An 18,556-nucleotide genomic window follows, 5' to 3' on the forward strand; every position below is an offset into this window, starting at 1 on the left:
ACATCAGTCCAGCAGTGTTGGACGGGCGCCAAAAGACTCTGAAGATGCGTGGGCATCTCTTCAGCGGCAGATGTGTCCAACGTGCCGGTGTGAGGACACGCGGACAAACAGATGGAGGGAAAACTGACCAGATGTGCACGCAGCTTCAGAGCTGGCTAAGTGGTGAAGGCACTAAAGAGGCGTTTTTGATGGATAAAACTGACTCGTCTAATCAAATATTTGCTTTAAAACGCCACCTAAATATTTTAGAAGCCATAGAGGGGAATAATAGTAGTGGAAATAAAGCGAAACGCAGGTTTTACTTGAAGAATAAAACAAACTTTGAAGGAGAGTTTATTTTTACTGTTTTTCCACAATGGATTTTACTCACAGACGCTTCATCTGACCACGCTGGCGCTGCTATTTTTAGGAATGGTAGATTCTGCAGTTTCTACGTATATGCTTGGTAAACTGCTGCTTTAAAGCATTCCTGAGTTCTGAGAAGACAAGGTGTGATTTGTGACACAACATCCGTCATGAGGGTTAATTACAAGTTACTAATTTGCAGCATCAGAGAAAAGAAAATTATACAAAACGCTCAACTAAACACAACTTGGTCAATATTTAGTGCGTCACTCTTTACCTTTATCACGACTCACTTTCAGTTTCGCAAAGAACCTGCAGACACACCTCCGAAGTTAAGTCTTAGTTGGTCGTAGTGTTGAGGTCTGCACTCTGGGGCGGTCAGTCCATTGTCCAGCTTCTTTGTTTGATGTGTCCGTCTCCTTTTCTCAGCGAGGTTCTTCTTGATCAGCTACACGTCCTTTCAGATCCACAGCGCTGAGTCATCTCACAGCGGGAGGATGGCTGGTGGATGTTTTCAGATCTGAAGAAAGAGTGAAGGCTGATTTCAGGAGTGAGGCGTCCCATTTTCTCTGAAGCTTTTAAGTCCAGTTTCAGAAACTTATACCTTATAATGGCCAATTAGAGTGGAAAGTAATGCACTGCAGAATGCCATGTGCCACCCCAGGCACAGGACGGATGCTGAAGACAGGGTTATAGGTTTATTATAATATTTTCACTCCAAACAAACATAAAAACAACTCCAAACCATGGCTGGCCAGCTTTCAGTGCCTTCCAAGCTTTTCAGCTCCCCAGTCTTTACATTTACCGCATTTGGCTGATGCTCTTATTCAGAGCGGCTCAAAATTTGGTCATTTTACACAGGTAGGCAGAGGTAGTGTTGGGCGTCTTGCCCAAGGACTCTTATTGGTATAGTGTAGGTGCTTGTCCAGGCAGGGAGTATTGAACCCCAGTCTACAGCGTAGAAGGCCACTAGACTACCAACCACATGGTCCCCCTCTGTTCTTTTCAAAGATGCCGTAGCCTTAGCCGGCTCTCGTTAAGGGCAGCATAGCTCCGAGAGGGCAAGTGAGCTTGTTGCTGCACCTCCTGTCACTGTCGCCACTCCATGACTCGGCCACTGGGATCAAACACAAGGTAAGGTTAAAATGGCCTTACTGCTGGACAAGAGGCGGGGCTCATGGCTCGGGTGCTGGCCACCGCTTCATCGAGGTTCTCCTTCTCTCACTGCAGTCCTCGCTCAGGGTTCAGGCTCCACCTTCTTGCCGGCTCTTGTGGCTGTCATCAGGTCCTGGGGGACGGGCAAACGGCACGTCTACCGACTGCTCAGTTCCACTTTGGGGGCATATTTTCCTTCTGTTGTGTTGGTTCTGCAGGGGTACTGCTCTGTAATTGGTCACACCCCCACTTTGGAGCTTTAACTATTTGTTCTTAATCACAAAGAAGAGCAAGACCTCGGTTTCTATGCTGAGGGCTGGTGGATGTACTAAGAGGCCAGGATGCGGAAAGGCGTGCTGAAGTTTTAAGCAGGATGTGTATTTGTACATCAAAGCTGTTTTGAATTTTACTTCAGTTAAAGTTTAACCTCCTCAGTGATTTGTTTTTATTACATGAATGGTTCGGGTTCTAATTGATACTCTGAGCCATTTCAAATTCTTTGGTAAGATACAGCAAATCAGTCATAACATCAAAACACCTTGTAGCTACATTATTTTACCCTGTTCTTCAATAGTCAAGACCCCCACAGAGCAGGTATTATTTGGGCAGTGGATCATTCTCAGCACTGCAGTAACACCGATGTGGTGGTGATGCGTTAGTGTGTGTTGTGCTGGTATGAGTAGATCAGACACAGCAGGGCTGCTGGAGTTTTTAAACACTGTGTCCACTCTCTGTCCACTCTATTAGACACTCCTACCTTGTCGGTCCACCTTGTAGATGTAAAGTCAGAGACGGTAGCTCATCTGCTGCTGCACAGTGTGTTGATCATCCTCTAGACCTTCATCAGTGGTCACAGGACGCTGCCCACAGGACGCTGCCCACAGGACGCTGCCCACAGGACGCTGCCCACAGGACGCTGTCGGCTGGATATTTTTGGTTCTTAGTTCGTCAGTAACGCTGAGGTGTATAAAAACTCCAGCAGCACTGCTGTGTCTGATCCACTCAGACCAGCACAGCACACACCAACTCACCATCACCACGTCAGTGTTACTGCAGTGCTGAGAATGATTCAGCACCCCAATAGTACCTGCTTAGCTGGGGTCCTGACCATTTACGGTATTTGGCAGGCGCTCTCATCCAGAGCAACCTACAATTTGATGATTTTACACAGGGAGGCGAAGGTGGTGTTAGGAGTCCAGCCCAAGAACTCTTATTTGTATAGTGTAGGGTGTTCACCCAGGTGGGGATTGAACCCCAGTCTACAGCATAGAAGGTAGAGATGTTACCCACTACACTGACCACTGAAGAACAGGGTAACAGAGTATCAGAGAAACAGATGGACTACAGTCTGTAACTGTAGAACTACAGAGTGCAGCTATACAGTAAGTGGAGCTGATCAAATGGACAGTGTAGAATCACACATTTAAATGTCATAGCTGACCTGCGTATATGCATATAGTTCCCCCCAAAAGTATCTGGACATTTGTGCTACACTTAAAATAGGAATCAAATTCATTTTATTTGGATACACAATGTCAAACCAAATAGCATTTATTCTAAACTGACCACATCCAAAGTGCCTTTGTATACTTACAGCAACACCTCTGTAAGGAAACAGCCCTAGACTGCTACCTCTGTGCTTCAGACAACACCTTTCCAAAAACAAGATGCACCGTGTCTCACGCTTCAACAGAAGTAGGATGAGCTCCTTATGGTGGTTTACGCATTTGATTGACCAGCAGCTAAAGACGAGACCGTGAAAGACAAACATTTACAAACTGACATAACAGACTGAAAATACAGATGTTTTAAATATATAAAAATACATCCAGCCTACTGAGAGAAATTAAGCTTCTATCTGCTGATCTAAGGTGGTCAACTCCCTGCATTGTTGGTTTGGCCCTTTGATTGCTGACCATATGGTCACAAAATAACCCTCCAGGGTGGCAACCATCAAGGAGTGTTGATGTTCGCCATCCTTGCAGGGAGACGGCACCTCTGTCCTTTTGATAGGGTAATCATCATCCCCCTGTTTAACCCCCTCTTCCTATCACCCTCATCCCCCTCGCATTCCCTTGCTTAACCCCCCCTCTTCTTATCACCCTCATCCCCCTCGCTTACCCCCCCTAAAACTCCTTTTCCGCACCTTTATCCTCCTCCCACAATTTCCAGTGTTTATAAGGTTCTCCTAATCTATCCCTAGTCAGACTGGCTGTGATAGACTGACTGCGATCCACTAAGCTGTGCCCACATTTCCTGTGTGTCAATAAAATCAAGTCTACGCTGAAGGTCTCCTGACTTCTGATTCCTGAAAGCTGAATTTCTAACACTACAGCTACCTCATTTGCATATCATTTACATGAAGCATGCCGTAATTAATGCAGATGTTTTGGTAGGGAGCCAATAACACTGGTTTACAGCCGTGTATGATAGCTGTGCTGTGTTAAGTTGTGAATGGAGTCAGTAGCATAAATACAGTGTAATGTGTCTTTAAGTGGAACAAGGAACAGCAACAGAGTTTGTTTACACCAGTGTAAAAAATAAAAAGTACATTTTTACTGGACTGCCATGTGCACCCGTTAGTAATATTGTTATTGTCTGTTTTTATTCTTATTATTGGTATTATAGATGTTGAAATACATACAAATATTACAATCAAATTTCCATGCACTCCTACCAGGCGTGAGTCTGATTGGATAGATATGCCAAAGATGAAAGTAATGAATAACGATTATTGTGTGAAAATTTGTGTGCACTAATTTTATGATCAGATTTGATGAATGAAGGCAGTTGCATGTTTTTAAAAAAAAGCTAAAACTAGCATTTCCACCATGTTGCGTTTGAGAGAAGTTGTACTTGATTTTACAGGATTACCCACCTCGTTCAATCAGATAGAAACTGTATTCTAATCTACTCCGATTTAGTCATTTACATGGACGTATTCAATTCCAATTAAGCTATTAGTTATTAATGGATTATCAGGGTGCATGAAAACATGACAAATGAAAAGAAGTGCACTTGAGTAACGATTTAGGCGTAAAGGTGTCACCTGAACCCCCTGTTTGTGCCCTTAGTGCAATCTGATTGCAATTTTTCAGTCTGATGTGCTAAAAGTGAAACATATTTTGCTCGATATTTAAAACAAAACCAAATGTATGCATGAAGAAAATGCAGGATGAAACTTAGTAACCAAAGAGCAAAGTATGTCATGAGGTTAAACAAGGCCGCAGCTGGTTTGTAGAAGAAAAAGTTAGTGGATTTACAGGAACAGTCTACAGCCCTCTGGACTCACACTAAACAATGTGGAAATTAAATTTCCACTCTACAGTGTTAAACTGGTGCTGCAATCGCCTGCAGAGGGAAGGTTATAACAGCATTTGAGCAAAACTGTTGTTATAAAAAAAAAAAAAATAAAAAAAAAAAACCCTGTCAGAACTTTTCACAGCAGGAAACCGCCCTTGAACGTTTGTTATGCTCCAGTTGTCATGGACAGAAAAGTAGCACATCAGGAAACTTTGCTGTGGGAGTAAACACTTAAAGCCAAAGCAAGAGCTCCTTATACATTTAAAAGAAAGCCTCCCCTTTCAAACAACTACACATGCCAATTAAAGCTGATTATGCTTTTTGCTGTGCCGAAAGGTAAAAGACATGAGACAGAATTAGAACTGGGTCCACTGAACAGATGCATTCAGTAATGTTCTTTAACACTGACTGCATCTCAAATCCAAAACACTGCAGTGTAAAGTGCTGAAAATCCAGTCAGCTGGTTCTAAGACTAAGGCCCGATCCCGTTTCACCCCTCACCCCTACCACTTAGCCCTGGGTGTCCTGTTTTTTGCTGAGATAGAGGGGTAGGGCGAAGTGTTGGGGCTATATTGCCCACCAAACGGAGGTTTTTCAGAGACTCCAAACAGAGTTATGAGGGAAAAAAATAAATAAATAAAAGAAAAAGCAGCAAGACGGCTAAACAAGAGACCAAAGTAGCCCTCAAATGTAACAATATTCTGTTAAAAATGTACGATAATCATTATATTATCTTCGTTTAAGGTCGTTTCAGTGAATTATGGGCTTTTACTTCATAACAAGCACAAAAATTGGTAATACCATGCTAATGTCTTGGTAGCTAGCTAACTTTCCCATTCCGCCTTAAATAGACCAGCACTTCTGACACCTGAAGCACCAGAATATGACTCCTGCTCCATTTAAGGTGGAACAGGAAAATTTGAACACGAATCTGGTGAATATCTGACGTCAGCTTCATGTCACTGAAGAATTAGGGGGGGTGATAATAAATAACTGCCCCCCTCTTTGAAGGCGTATGATCCCTAAATGTAACTAAAGCCCAGCAGTGAGGAGCTGAACTTTCCCCTCCTCTGCGGTCACTGCAGAGCGGCGCTAGTAGCTGATAATGAAGTGATGCTCTTTTTATTTATGGGTTGTCCCATTTCAGAGGGAAGATCTCAACCGCACACACAAACAAGGGCTAGGGGTAAAAATAAGAAATGGGATTTGGGCCTAATTGATCTGCTAAATCCAAACAAAGCAGTAGATCAACTCTGTTAAAGCAAAGAATCAATCAGTAAGCCTGTACAGACCACTGGGACTGAATAGTGAATCAAACATTAACCACATGATGGTATCGCAGCATAATAAAGAGAAAATGAAGTGGCCAGGTACGAATTTCTGATCAGAGATGCAAAACAGAGGCCCTAAACTAACAGAGGCCTATAGGTCTCTCATAGAACTAGATACAGATGCATACAGAACATTTATACAAATAGAATCACAGAGAAGACAAAGGATCATGGACTGCTAATACGAGAAGAGACCGACACTTTATTCAAGGGCATTCAGGGAAACGGTTACGTCCTCATAAACGGAGATGGATGGTCTAAAAGGCGATCCGTTTCAGTCTAATTTAATGATCTGCATTAAAATCCTTTGGAGTGAGCAACAAACTTGCCTCCAAAACTGATTACCTTCAAAACAAAATCATAACAAAACATGGATAGCATACCAGACATGAAATGAAACAGTTGGCTCTGAATCCAAAGTGAAAATGTTGCCATCACCTTAAAACCGATGCAAAGCCAAACTAGAAAGGTCACATTTTCGCTGCATGACACGGGACATCTGAGATTCATTGTAGTGAAACTTTTACGCTACAAAGACAAAGAAGACATATGGAAAAGACCGAAAGCACTCAAAGGGACCAATTACTACATCAAAAATGTTTACTCAATCAGGAGGAACCAGTTACCTCAAGCTCAGCTTCAAGAAGCCCATTTTGTACCTTTCATTTTAGTTGTTATTCATTGCTATGCGGTATTAATGCTGTAGGGTTCTTATACAGTATATTTCCAAAAGGTATTACTCTGGTTTCACACACATATGAAATTGAGTGACATCCCAATTTTAATCCATAGGATTTAATATGATGTCTGCCCACCCTTTACAGCTATAACAGCCTCAACTCTTCTGGGAAGGCTTTCCACAAGGGTTAGGAGTGTGTTTATGGGAATTTTTGACCGTTCTTCCAGAATTTCTGAGGGCAGACAAGTTCTCTGTGCAGGCCAGTCAAGTTCCAAACCCGCTCATCAATGTCCTTATGGACCTGCTTTGTGCACTGGTGCACAATCATGTTGGAACAGGAAGGGACCATCCCCAAACTGTTCCCACAAATTTGGGAGCATGAAATTGTCCAGAATCTCTTGGTGCTGAAGCATTGAATGTTCCTTTCACTGGAACTCCTGAAAAACAACCCTACACCATGATCCCCCCTCCACCAAACTTTACACTCGGCACAGTGCAGTCAGACAAGTACCGTTCCCCTGGCAACCGCCAAACCCAGATTCGTCCATCGGATTCCCAGACGGAGAAGTGTGATTGGTCACTCCAGAGAACACGTCTCCACTGCTCTAGAGTCCAGTGGAGGCGCTTTACACCACTGCATTCCACGCTTTGCATTGCGCTTGGTGATGTAAGGCTTGGATGCAGCTGCTCGGCCATGGAAACCCATTCCATGAAGCTCTCTACGCTGTTCTTGAGCTGATCTGAAGGCCACATGAAGTTTGGAGGTCTTTACTGATTGACTCTGCAGAAAGTCGGTGACCTCTGCGCACTATGCCCCTCAGCATCCGCTGACCCCGCTCTGTCATTTTACGTGGCCGACCACTTCGTGGCTGAGTTGCTGTCGTTCCCAATCACTTCCACTTTGTTATAATCCCACTGACAGTTGACTGTGGAATATTTAGTAGTGAGGAAATTTCACAACTGGACTTGTTGCACAGGTGGCGTCCGATCACGGTACCACGCTGGAATTCACTGAGCTCCTGAGAGCGACCCATTCTTTCACTAATGTCTGTAGAAGCAGTCTGCAGGCCTAGGGGCTCGGCTTTATACACCTGTGGCCATGGAAGTGACTGGAACACCTGAATTCAATGATTTGGATGGGTGAGTGAATACTTTTGGAAATATAGTGCAAGTCAACTATATCCTGTTCTCATGGTTTGAACAATAACAAATTGCCTTTATGCTCTTTGAATATACACTGCTCAAAAAAAATAAAGGGAACACTTAAGCAACACAATATAACTCCAAGTAAATCAAACTTCTGTGAAATCAAACTGTCCACTTAGGAAGCAACACTGACAATCAATTTCACAGCTGTTGTGTAAATGGAACAGACAACAGGTGGAGATTATTGGCGATTAGCAAGACACACTCAATAAAGGAGTGGTTCTGCAGGTGGGGACCACAGACCACTTCTCAGCACCTTTCTGCTTTCTGGCTGATGTTTTGGTCACTTTTGAATGTTGGTGGTGCTTTCACACTCGTGGTAGCAGGAGACGGACTCTACAACCCACACAAGTGGCTCAGGTAGTGCAGCTCATCCAGGATGGCACATCAATGCGAGCTGTGGCAAGAAGGTTTGCTGTGTCTGTCAGCGTAGTGTCCAGAGGCTGGAGGCGCTACCAGGAGACAGGCCAGTACACCAGGAGACGTGGAGGAGGACGTAGGAGGGCAACAACCCAGCAGCAGGACCGCTACCTCCACCTTTGTGCAAGGAGGAACAGGAGGAGCACTGCCAGAGCCCTGCAAAATGACCTCCAGCAGGCCACAAATGTGCATGTGTCTGCACAAACGGTTAGAAACCGACTCCATGAGGATGGTATGAGGGCCCGACGTCCACAGATGGGGGTTGTGCTCACAGCCCAACACCGTGCAGGACGCTTGGCATTTGCCAGAGAACACAAGGATTGGCAAATTCGCCACTGGTGCCCTGTGATCTTCACAGATGAAAGCAGGTTCACACTGAGAACATGTGACAGACGTGACAGAGTCTGGAGACGCCGTGGAGAGCGATCTGCTGCCTGCAACATCCTTCAGCATGACCGGTTTGGCAGTTGGTCAGTAATGGTGTGGGGTGGCATTTCTTTGGAGGGACGCACAGCCCTCCATGTGCTCGCCAGAGGTAGCCTGACTGCCATTAGGTACCAAGATGAGATCCTCAGACCCCTTGCGAGACCATATGCTGGTGCGGTTGGCCCTGGGTTCCTCCTAATGCAGGACAATGCTAGACCTCATGTGGCTGGAGTGTGTCAGCAGTTCCTGCAAGATGAAGGCATTGAAGCTATGGACCGGCCCGCCCGTTCCCCAGACCTGAATCTGATTGAGCACATCTGGGACATCATGTCTCGCTCCATCCACCAACGCCACGTTGCACCACGGACTGTCCAGGAGTTGGCGGATGCTTTAGTCCAGGTCTGAGAGGAGATCCCTCAGGAGACCATCCACCACCTCATCAGGAGCATGCCCAGGCGTTGTAGGGAGGTCATACAGGCACGTGGAGGCCACACACAACACTGAGCCTCATTTTGACATCACATCAAAGTTGGATCAGCCTGTCGTGTGTTTTTCCACTTTAATTTTGTGTGTGACTCCAAATCCAGGCCTCCACTGGTTAATAAATTTGATTTCCATTGATGTTTTTGTGTGATTTTGTTGTCAGCACATTCAATGAGAATATTTCATTCATTCAGATCTAGGATGTGTTATTTGAGTGCTCCCTTTATTTTTTTGAGCAGTGTATTATTTCACTGAAATGTGAATCATAAGAGCAGGTGGTTGTGTATCTGTTAGAAATCACATTAACCGAATCATACAATCTGACCCAGTAGCTCAATGGATAATAATACTGAAGCAGTTTTTATTGAACTCAAGCTGTTGGCTGTTTCTACAAACCCCAAGCTCAAACAAACATTCGCTGACTGTCTCATTAATTCCCTCAGTAAAAATCACTGAAGAAAGCAGAATGGGTTAGTTGATGGGTGGTTACCGCCGCTGTCTGAAGGAAAACATACATCAACATAGTAACTTTACAGGAGAGGGCAAAAACTCGCTTTACTTTCAATGCAGGTTAATGGAAAGATTTTATTCCAAGCAATTTTGGAGCATTCCTGTCGGTCCAATATTCATGAAATTTTTATGCAATGTCAAGGACAGCTGCTGAGCTCAAACGATACAGAAAAGTAAAATCGCAAAAAATGGGAAATATATGTTTTACATTGGACAGTGACGTTATAATATTTCCCTCCTCAGCAAGCAGACAGCTTATTTAATCTACCAGCTAAAATGACAAACTTTCTCTCCTTTGAGAAACCAACCGAGAAGAATAACAGCTAACTCTGCTACATTAATGGACAGTATAATAAACTCTACCATGGCCAGTACCAGAGAGATTCTAGTTATATCTCTGATCACCTACCAATATTCACCATCATCCCAAAGTTCATCCTTAAATTATGTGAAGATTACCGTTAGGAACTTCTGCAACAGAAATGTTATAAGGTTAATCATCCATCTGTCAAATGTGTCATGGAACAATGTTCATACTGAACCCAATGTTCAAAAAGTCCTCAGCTTTCAATGAAAGTTAACCAAGCGGTCAGTGTATCTTTTCCAGATTATTCGAAGCACAAAAAAAAAAAAAAAACTCAAATCTTGGCTTACTAGAGCCTTAAAGAAAGAAATTAGGGGGCTACCTAAATTCCAGACAAATCATAATGATCTGAAAAGTACATGGAAAACCATCAAGAACTTTTACCAAGAAAGCCATTCTAGTCCAATTGAAATGCAACAATCTCCAAAGCATTTCTAACCCACTATATACTGCTAATACCTTTAATAACTTCATCAGCTGCCCATCTTACCTGATACATTTCTGTCCCAAGTCCAAACCCAGTACTGAATTCCTTCCTCTTCCAACAGGCAACAGTAGAGAGGAGGTGAGCGACATGATACATGACCTCAAGCCCTGCCAAAGTAGGCTTGATGAGCCAAGACCAGGTCTTCTCAAGAAATGCTTCCGATACATTTCCGAGCCTTTACTTCCATCATCCAGTCTTTAACCTCCAGTATATTTCCAGACCAACTGAAATGGGCCGAGCCTTTACTTCCATCATCCAGTCTTTAACCTCCAGTATATTTCCAGACCAACTGAAATGGGCTAAAGTAATCCCACTTCACAAATCAGATGATCCATCCGTATTTTCCAATAACATGCACATTACGCACATTATCCTTCAATTTTTTCTTGGGGGGGGGGTTACAAACTGCTGTAGCAACGTCAGCATAGACGTTGCCCTGCAATGGACTGGCGACCTGTCTAGGGAGTATCCTGCCTTCCGCCCAATGACAGCTGGGATAGGCTCCAGCGCGACCCTGGATGGATGGATGGATGGATGGATGGATGGATGGATGGATGGATGGATGGATGGATGGATGGATGGATGGATGGATGCACAACACAGGAGTAGATTAGTTGAGATGGTACTTATCAAAGAGAGAACAGTGCATCTCATGGTCAAATGCCATCTCTGATCTAAAGACTATTACATGTAGAGTTCCTCAAGGGTCAATACTGGGACCTGTTTTTATTCTATGTGAATGACCTTTATCTGCCTGCTAAGAGATTTTTTTCCCCTGTTTTCTTTGCTAAATGACAAACATTTTTCTATCCCACGAAGATGGCTACAGACTAATCTCAACTATTAATCCCGAGCTAGTTAATATCAATACCTGGTTTGAAGCCAACAAGTATTTTAACACACACACACACACACACAAAACATGCAAGAGCTTTTTTTACTCCAAGAATCAATAAAAAGATCAGTACAGTACAGATGTCCAACAAAAATATCAAGTCCACTGTACGACATTTCTTGATGTACTTATTGACATGATATTCAGCTTGAAAGATTGCAGTAATGTCACAAAAACGTATATTATATCAATATGTACTTCTCAATCTGTATTGCACAACAACCATTGATACCCATTCATACTGTAAAATGATCATATTTTTCAAAAGTGACTGGCCAGAATGATCATGTTTTGCTTGTTCTCACCCACTATTTTTGAATTGAAAAGATTCAAAATTGATAAATCTAGATTTAGACATTCAAAAAAACATATCAGTATAACTCAGAACTCCATCACTGTTCCACAAGATCTTTCAAGAATCTGCATCCTTCTGTCTGGAGAACGTCACGAAGCCAATTTACAGTCTCTCACAGAGGATCTTGTACCTGGAACTGTCTGCCACTCAATCCAAGAACTGTCTCAACAATCCATCTTCGAGACCTACACTAATGAACCCCAGCCCAGCCACCTGTGTTTGCATCCTGCTCTTCTGTTCTTTTCTCTCCTTCTTCACGTTTTTTTTTTCTCTCTCTCTCTGTCTCTCTGTCTCTCTGTCTCTCTGTCTCTCTGTCTCTCTGTCTGTCTGTCTCTCTGTCTGTCTGTCTCTCTCTCTCTCTCTCTCTCTCTCTCTAGCACAAAATGTCAAAAAGCACAAAAAACACAAATGTCTCTACATATTAAAGTCACATGTACAGGCTGAAAAAGGCGGTCTAGCTTGATATACATCTCAAACGACAACAGTACATAATTCACCCACCTTCTCCAATTCACCCACCATTCCAATCATCATATTCATCCCCTCGGGGAAGGGACCTGAACCACAACCCCACCTTACAAAGTGTTCTTCTGCATGTTGTGTGCCGTTATACATTTCCACCAGAGAGGTATCCAAATCCCCAATGATACATAGTGTAGCTTCAAACTTTAAGGTCAGCGAGACATTTTCAGAAATTAAAATGACTTCTAATTAATCCTGTAATTTTAGTTAGAGATTTCTAACACGTTATAACTAGCAGCTCAGTGGGCAGGCAGGAACAAATTAGGCAAATCAAAAAGAAAAAAAAAAAAAAACGTTTAAAAATAAGTAGTGGTGGACAGTAACTGAGTAACTGAGTAAATGTAATTAGTTTCTGTACTTAAGTAGTTTTTGGTGTATCTGTACTGAAGTTTCTCCACTTTTTCCTTTCACTCCACTACATTTCAGAGTCTAATATCCGACTTTTTCCTCCTACATTTTGAGAAATCTGTCGTTCCTTTTGGTTTCTGTGTGTATAAAAACGTAACATGTCAAAACGAAAGAAGCGCAAAGCCAGAGCACCAATCAGGGCCCAGCGGTCACTTTGTTTAGAGCTGGTTTTGACCTGTTGGTCATACCGACCCAGTGCAGCACGCGGTTCAACGTCAGCGCAGCAGCGTAAAACTTTGGGAGAGTCTGTTCAACATAAATGATGAACTAACCTAACTTTGTGTAAATAGAGCTCAATATAGAAATATGTCCACATATGCAGTCGAGACTGACGCGGCTTTTTTCTGAATTTCTACAAACACCATTTCATTTTATAGTAAATGAGTTTGGGCTGGTTTATGTTTATGAACAGACGCCTACAGATCAACATAGTAAAGGAGCTCATCTGTGATCCTGAGTTTAAAGCCAGTTTTTATTCAACTTAAACTTGGAACTAAGTTGTAAAGAAATCTGAAACTGAAACTTTGCTTGTGTGTAAAAAGTGATTTCAGAGCCACTCGGTTCTCCCTGATGGAAACTGTTTACCTTCAGTGTTTTGTGCTTCTGATCATTTTAATAGACGTCAGCGTCACTAATTAATGACGTTCTATTAAAAGACTGGTTTACCAAGAGAGACGCTGGAGGACTTTCACCTGAAATGAGTTCATGAAGCCAGTCTGGTTATAAAAATGATAACAGGACATCAGAGCCAGAATTACTCTTTTAGTACTTTTACTTTATACTTAAGTACATTTGAAGGTAAATACTTTAGTACTTTTACTCAAGTGGAGGTCTAAAGGGAGGAACTTCTACTTTTACTGGAGGAATATTTGACCTTGGGTGTCTCTCAAAACTACATGGCAATGTTTTTCTTTTTCCATGACCTGGGATGCAGCTTTAATGCAGCTACGGCCATAAAAATGACTCGAACTATAACGCATAACAATATTTGCAGCCGAATGCAGAACTAACGACATCGCAAGGAGGAAACCAGGCTGTCATACGTTCATGAGAACCAGCTTAAACAGTTAAGCACAAATCAGCAGCACTGAAGAGTAAAAACGATGAGAAAGAGCTCACTTTAACTTTATCACGGACACAACAACTTCAGCCTCAGTCAAACAGGGCAAATAAAAGTTTTTGGAGGAGAAGGAAGAGGTGAGATGAAACAGGCAGCAGGAGGGCATGTTGCCTAGCAATAACAACGGAGGAGAATAAACCAGTTTAATGATGGGGCTGTCAGTATCAGTGGATCATCTCTTCCATCACCTATATTGATAATTAAGCTACCCCTCAGTCGTGGGCTGGAGGGAACCAGCCTTCTGGTTCGAACCCGAGAGCCGAAAGTCTGTGACCGAGGTGCCCTTGAGCAAGACACCTAACCCCCAACTGCTCTGCACTGCAGACAGGGCTGCCCACCGCTCCGGGCAAGTGTGCTCACTGGCCCCTAGTGTGTATGTGGTATCTCACTGCATGGATGGGATGGATTGTAGAGGTGACATTTCCTCATTGTGGATCTAAGAAGGGTAACTTAATCTTACACAGGCATAGCATTTTAGTTGTATTTCAAGATTATAAATGCAAATAAGCCAGTTAAATCACTTCAGCGGATTTCCTGATACGTTTAATCTGCAACAAGAAACTGCCAAACACTGTGCAGCAGTTACATTCTAGGTGATCATTTAAGGTGGACCAGGAAAATTCGAACAAGAAGCTGATGAATAACAAGCCAAATGTTTAGGCATTTACATGAAACTGTTCCACTTTTGCAGAAAAGCTTCCTGCCAGAGATGTGAGAAAAGCAGCTACAGCTAAGCTAAAGATTAAAGCAGAGCAAAGTCTGTCTTTTTGAGCCAAGATGGTAAAATGGACCTAAAGTGTTGAGGCTCCCAAGGTGGATTGATTTTTATTGAAAGGACAAAATGGCTCTTCTTAGCATTTTTTAGTTGCTGACCTCTGCGCTAGACCATGAAGGGGATGCTCCGGTAGTGTTGAAACTGGTCAGAATGTAGAAAGCATTATTCCGATTTAATAAAAGAAAAAACACACATGGGGTGCCGGAGCCTATCCCAGCAGTCACTGGACGAAAGGCAGGATATACCCTGGACAGGTCACTAGTCCATCGCAGGGAAGATGACAAAACATGAAATCTTAACTTTAACTTAGAAAGGCATGACTGTTGTTTCTTAGATTTATCTTAATCACTCGAATGAATGACTTCATATTTCTCCACTTGTTTGGCACGACACTGTAAAGTCGTGTTAACCAACCAACGGCAAGGAGCCTGAACGCTGAGGCAATCCAGGTTGTCGGCATTCTTTACTATAGCTGCTCTCTGCTGAGATTACAATAGAGGAAATGAGGAATTGCGGCATGTCTATTATCGGACTTGTAATAAAGTGCCTGACCTGTGATCTTAGCTGCATCTTATGGTTTTATCATTTTCTTTTTGATGCCTGTCTGACCTATGGATGAGGGGTCTGCTGACCTATTGAGTAAAAACAAGACTTTGATTGGTGGTGATGGCACTGGGGGTTATCACCAACCGTATGTCTTGAAGCAGAGCTTGATTAGAATATAACAGAAAATCACAGAAAAATAAAGATGGAATGAAAATGAAATATACTGCAGCATCGTTTGGCACGTTCAACTTAACAGAATATACAGTTATATACTTTCAACATACTGCATTTTGTACTGCATCTTGCCTTGACCATCATCCCAGAACTTCACATAAGTCTAAAACTAATTCAGGGCCAACTTCCAATCCTCTCCACTGACATGAAGAGAATTCAAGTGTTCATTAAATATGACTCAGTGCTCTCAATTAAATAGTCCCATCACTTTTCTGGAATCAACAGGTTTCGCTAATTCAAAAATGAAAGTGTTTTGTTTGTAGGCAAGATAGAAATTACAAGAGCACAATTCTGACCCAGGAGGGCCGTGGTACTCAACAACGCTGAGTTCCTCCTCAGACACAGCCTACTGAACCAAATAATGACTTGATAAATAATGTATGAGCAGAATCAGGACAGACACAACACTAAACAGCCAAATGCTGTGGCTGAACGTGGGGGATGTGAATCTCTGCAGTAAACTGCATACTATAGACAATGAACACCAGAACTGCGTTCGCTCAGGATCGAGGATTTCTTCGCCACCAATGACTAAATAGCCTCAAAACTATTCCCACCAAACTGGCAACCAATGGTGTAACACTCACTGGGTTATTAGTAAGAGGTGGGTTGCCTTCCTCAAACAAGAAATGAAAACACACATATTTAGTTTGAAGCAGTCAATATTTTACCCTACGCTTGGCCACCAGGCATATTCCCACAACCAGTTTCAATGACATGCATTTGGATAATGCATTTAAAAAAAATATCATATTAGAGCAAAACAAGTCCGTCTCAAATTAGCTTTAAGCAGGTTTAAGAGTCTCACCAGTTCCCAGAAGGTCCACTCCATGCTCGAACTCTTTATCGCTCCTGCATAAGAAGGGCGGATGAGTAATCCAGTTGAAGTTCAGTTCCAATCCCATCCAAACTCTCCGTGGGATACAAGATGACTGTAGCATGGGTCCTCATAGCCACTTGAAGCCGATCTTTTACTCAAAGAACCAAGACAGCCAGTATGCGTGTGGTAATAAAAAAATAAATTAAAAACATTTTAAAAAGTAAATGAACTACTTTTACTCAACCTAAGCAAAAATTTTGAATGAACAATTCTTTCAAATCAAAATCTTTTTTTTTTGTGTTGAACAAAACTACTTTAGGTGCTTCACTGGGAAAAAAAAAACGATAGCAGGTTAAAACAGCTTAAATCTAGTCAACGCATCTAATATTTCTTATTATGAGATCATTGAAGTGATATTTTAAAATCATTCAGTTTATATTTGGACATTCTAACTTCCTTTAAGTAGTTTTATCTAGTGAAAGTATCTCAAGCCATTGGCAGATTATTCCACTTGTTCTGAGAAATAATGAAGATAATTTTGCTTATTTCAGGAAATAAAGCTTAGAACAAGTAATAATAATAATAATAATAATAATAATAATAATAATAATAATAATAATAATAATAATAATAATAATAATAATAATAATAATAATAATAATAACAACAACAACAACAACAATAACAATAATAATAATAATAATAATAATAATAATAATAAAAATTTACATTTATATAGCGCCTTTCACAAACCCAAGGTAAAATGATCTGCCAATGAATTAAGACACTTTCATAAGACAAAACGCCCTAAAACAAGTGAAAATGTCTACAGACGAGTTAAATAATCTTATAATATTCTTAGAACAGTTGTAATAAAAAATATTAGATATACTGACCACATTTAAGATGTTTTCACTTGCTAAGACAACACTTTTTGCAGTGTTGCTACTATATGAACTCATTTTATTAAGTTTTCCACAGCGTAGCAAAATTTGCCTTTGGATCAAGTCTAGAAATTCATCCAGACCAACCCCAGTAGAAACAAACCCTTCCCTGAAACAGGGAACAAACACATAATTGAACCATTCCCATCAGTCCACATGCAGATGAAGATAAAGCATTAAAAGCTTAACAAAACACAAGCACATTACTTACATTGAGCCAAGGAACATAACATTCCCCCAACAAGGGTCTTAAGAACAAGTCTGAAGACCCCTTACCTGCCAAACATACCCCACTTTCCCTCCAAATCTCTTCTTCTCCCTTTAACCGCAAACTAGGTGCTAACACTGCCCTCTAGCAACTGGGAAAGGAATTACCCCAGTGCCAGTGACTGCATATTATTATTATTATTATTAAGATTAAGATTAATTGACACTTATTAGTCCCACAATGGGGAAATTCCACCTCCTCATTTAACCCATCCATGAAGTGAAACACCACATACACACTAGTGAATACACACACACACTAGGGGGCAGTGAGCACACTTGCCCGGAGTGGTGGGCAGCCCAATCCGCAGCGCCCGGGGAGCAGTTGGGGGTTAGGCGTCTTGCTCAAGGACACCTCAGTCGTGTGCTGTCGGCTCTGGGGATCAAACCCGTCACGAGGCTGGTTCCCTAACGTCCAGCCCATGACTGCCCCTATAATAATAACAATAATAATAATAATAATAGTAATAATTAACACAGCTAACCTGTAGTTAATCGTCAATCGACAAGCCTAAAATCAAAGACACGACCAAGCAAAACATCCATTATTAAACTGAAACTTCCAGATCTGGCTGAGCTCCATTTGAAGCCGTTGTAAAATACATAATATATGCGCACTAATGAGTGCACGTCAGCTGAGTTCTGTGTTAATGCACAAAGTCTTCATTGTATGGACTGTGGAACGTAGTACTGATAAGTGGGGCCAAGCATCAGCTTGTATATGGAGCAGGCAGCTCGAGACTGTATTAAACATACCCTGCATCAGAACCTGCTTCATTGTTTATGAGGCCCATTTAGTGGAACCACTTGTCTTCCGTGCCCTCATGCACACAATCCAAAAAATCTCAGCTTTGATGATTAATTTACGTTTAGTTTTAAGAAGACTTGTTTTTTTTGGAAATTTAATTGAATTAAACCATCAAAAAGTGGATAAAATCACACAGCATGGCTGTTTACAGGT

At 42.0% G+C, this 18,556-nt stretch overlaps 1 long non-coding RNA gene across 1 annotated transcript; it reads right to left on the reverse strand.

Annotated features, from left to right (window-relative positions):
* Positions 1-385: 385 nt before the first annotated feature.
* Positions 386-17,604, reverse strand: LOC108444562. Its single transcript, XR_001859243.1, has 3 exons — positions 17,540-17,604; positions 16,373-16,532; positions 386-865 (listed from the first exon to the last, which is right to left on the reverse strand). It is a non-coding gene; the product is annotated as an uncharacterized LOC108444562 (long non-coding RNA).
* Positions 17,605-18,556: the final 952 nt, after the last annotated feature.

This window comes from Pygocentrus nattereri, chromosome 20 (assembly GCF_015220715.1).
Source record: "Pygocentrus nattereri isolate fPygNat1 chromosome 20, fPygNat1.pri, whole genome shotgun sequence".
NCBI lineage: Eukaryota > Metazoa > Chordata > Actinopteri > Characiformes > Serrasalmidae > Pygocentrus > Pygocentrus nattereri.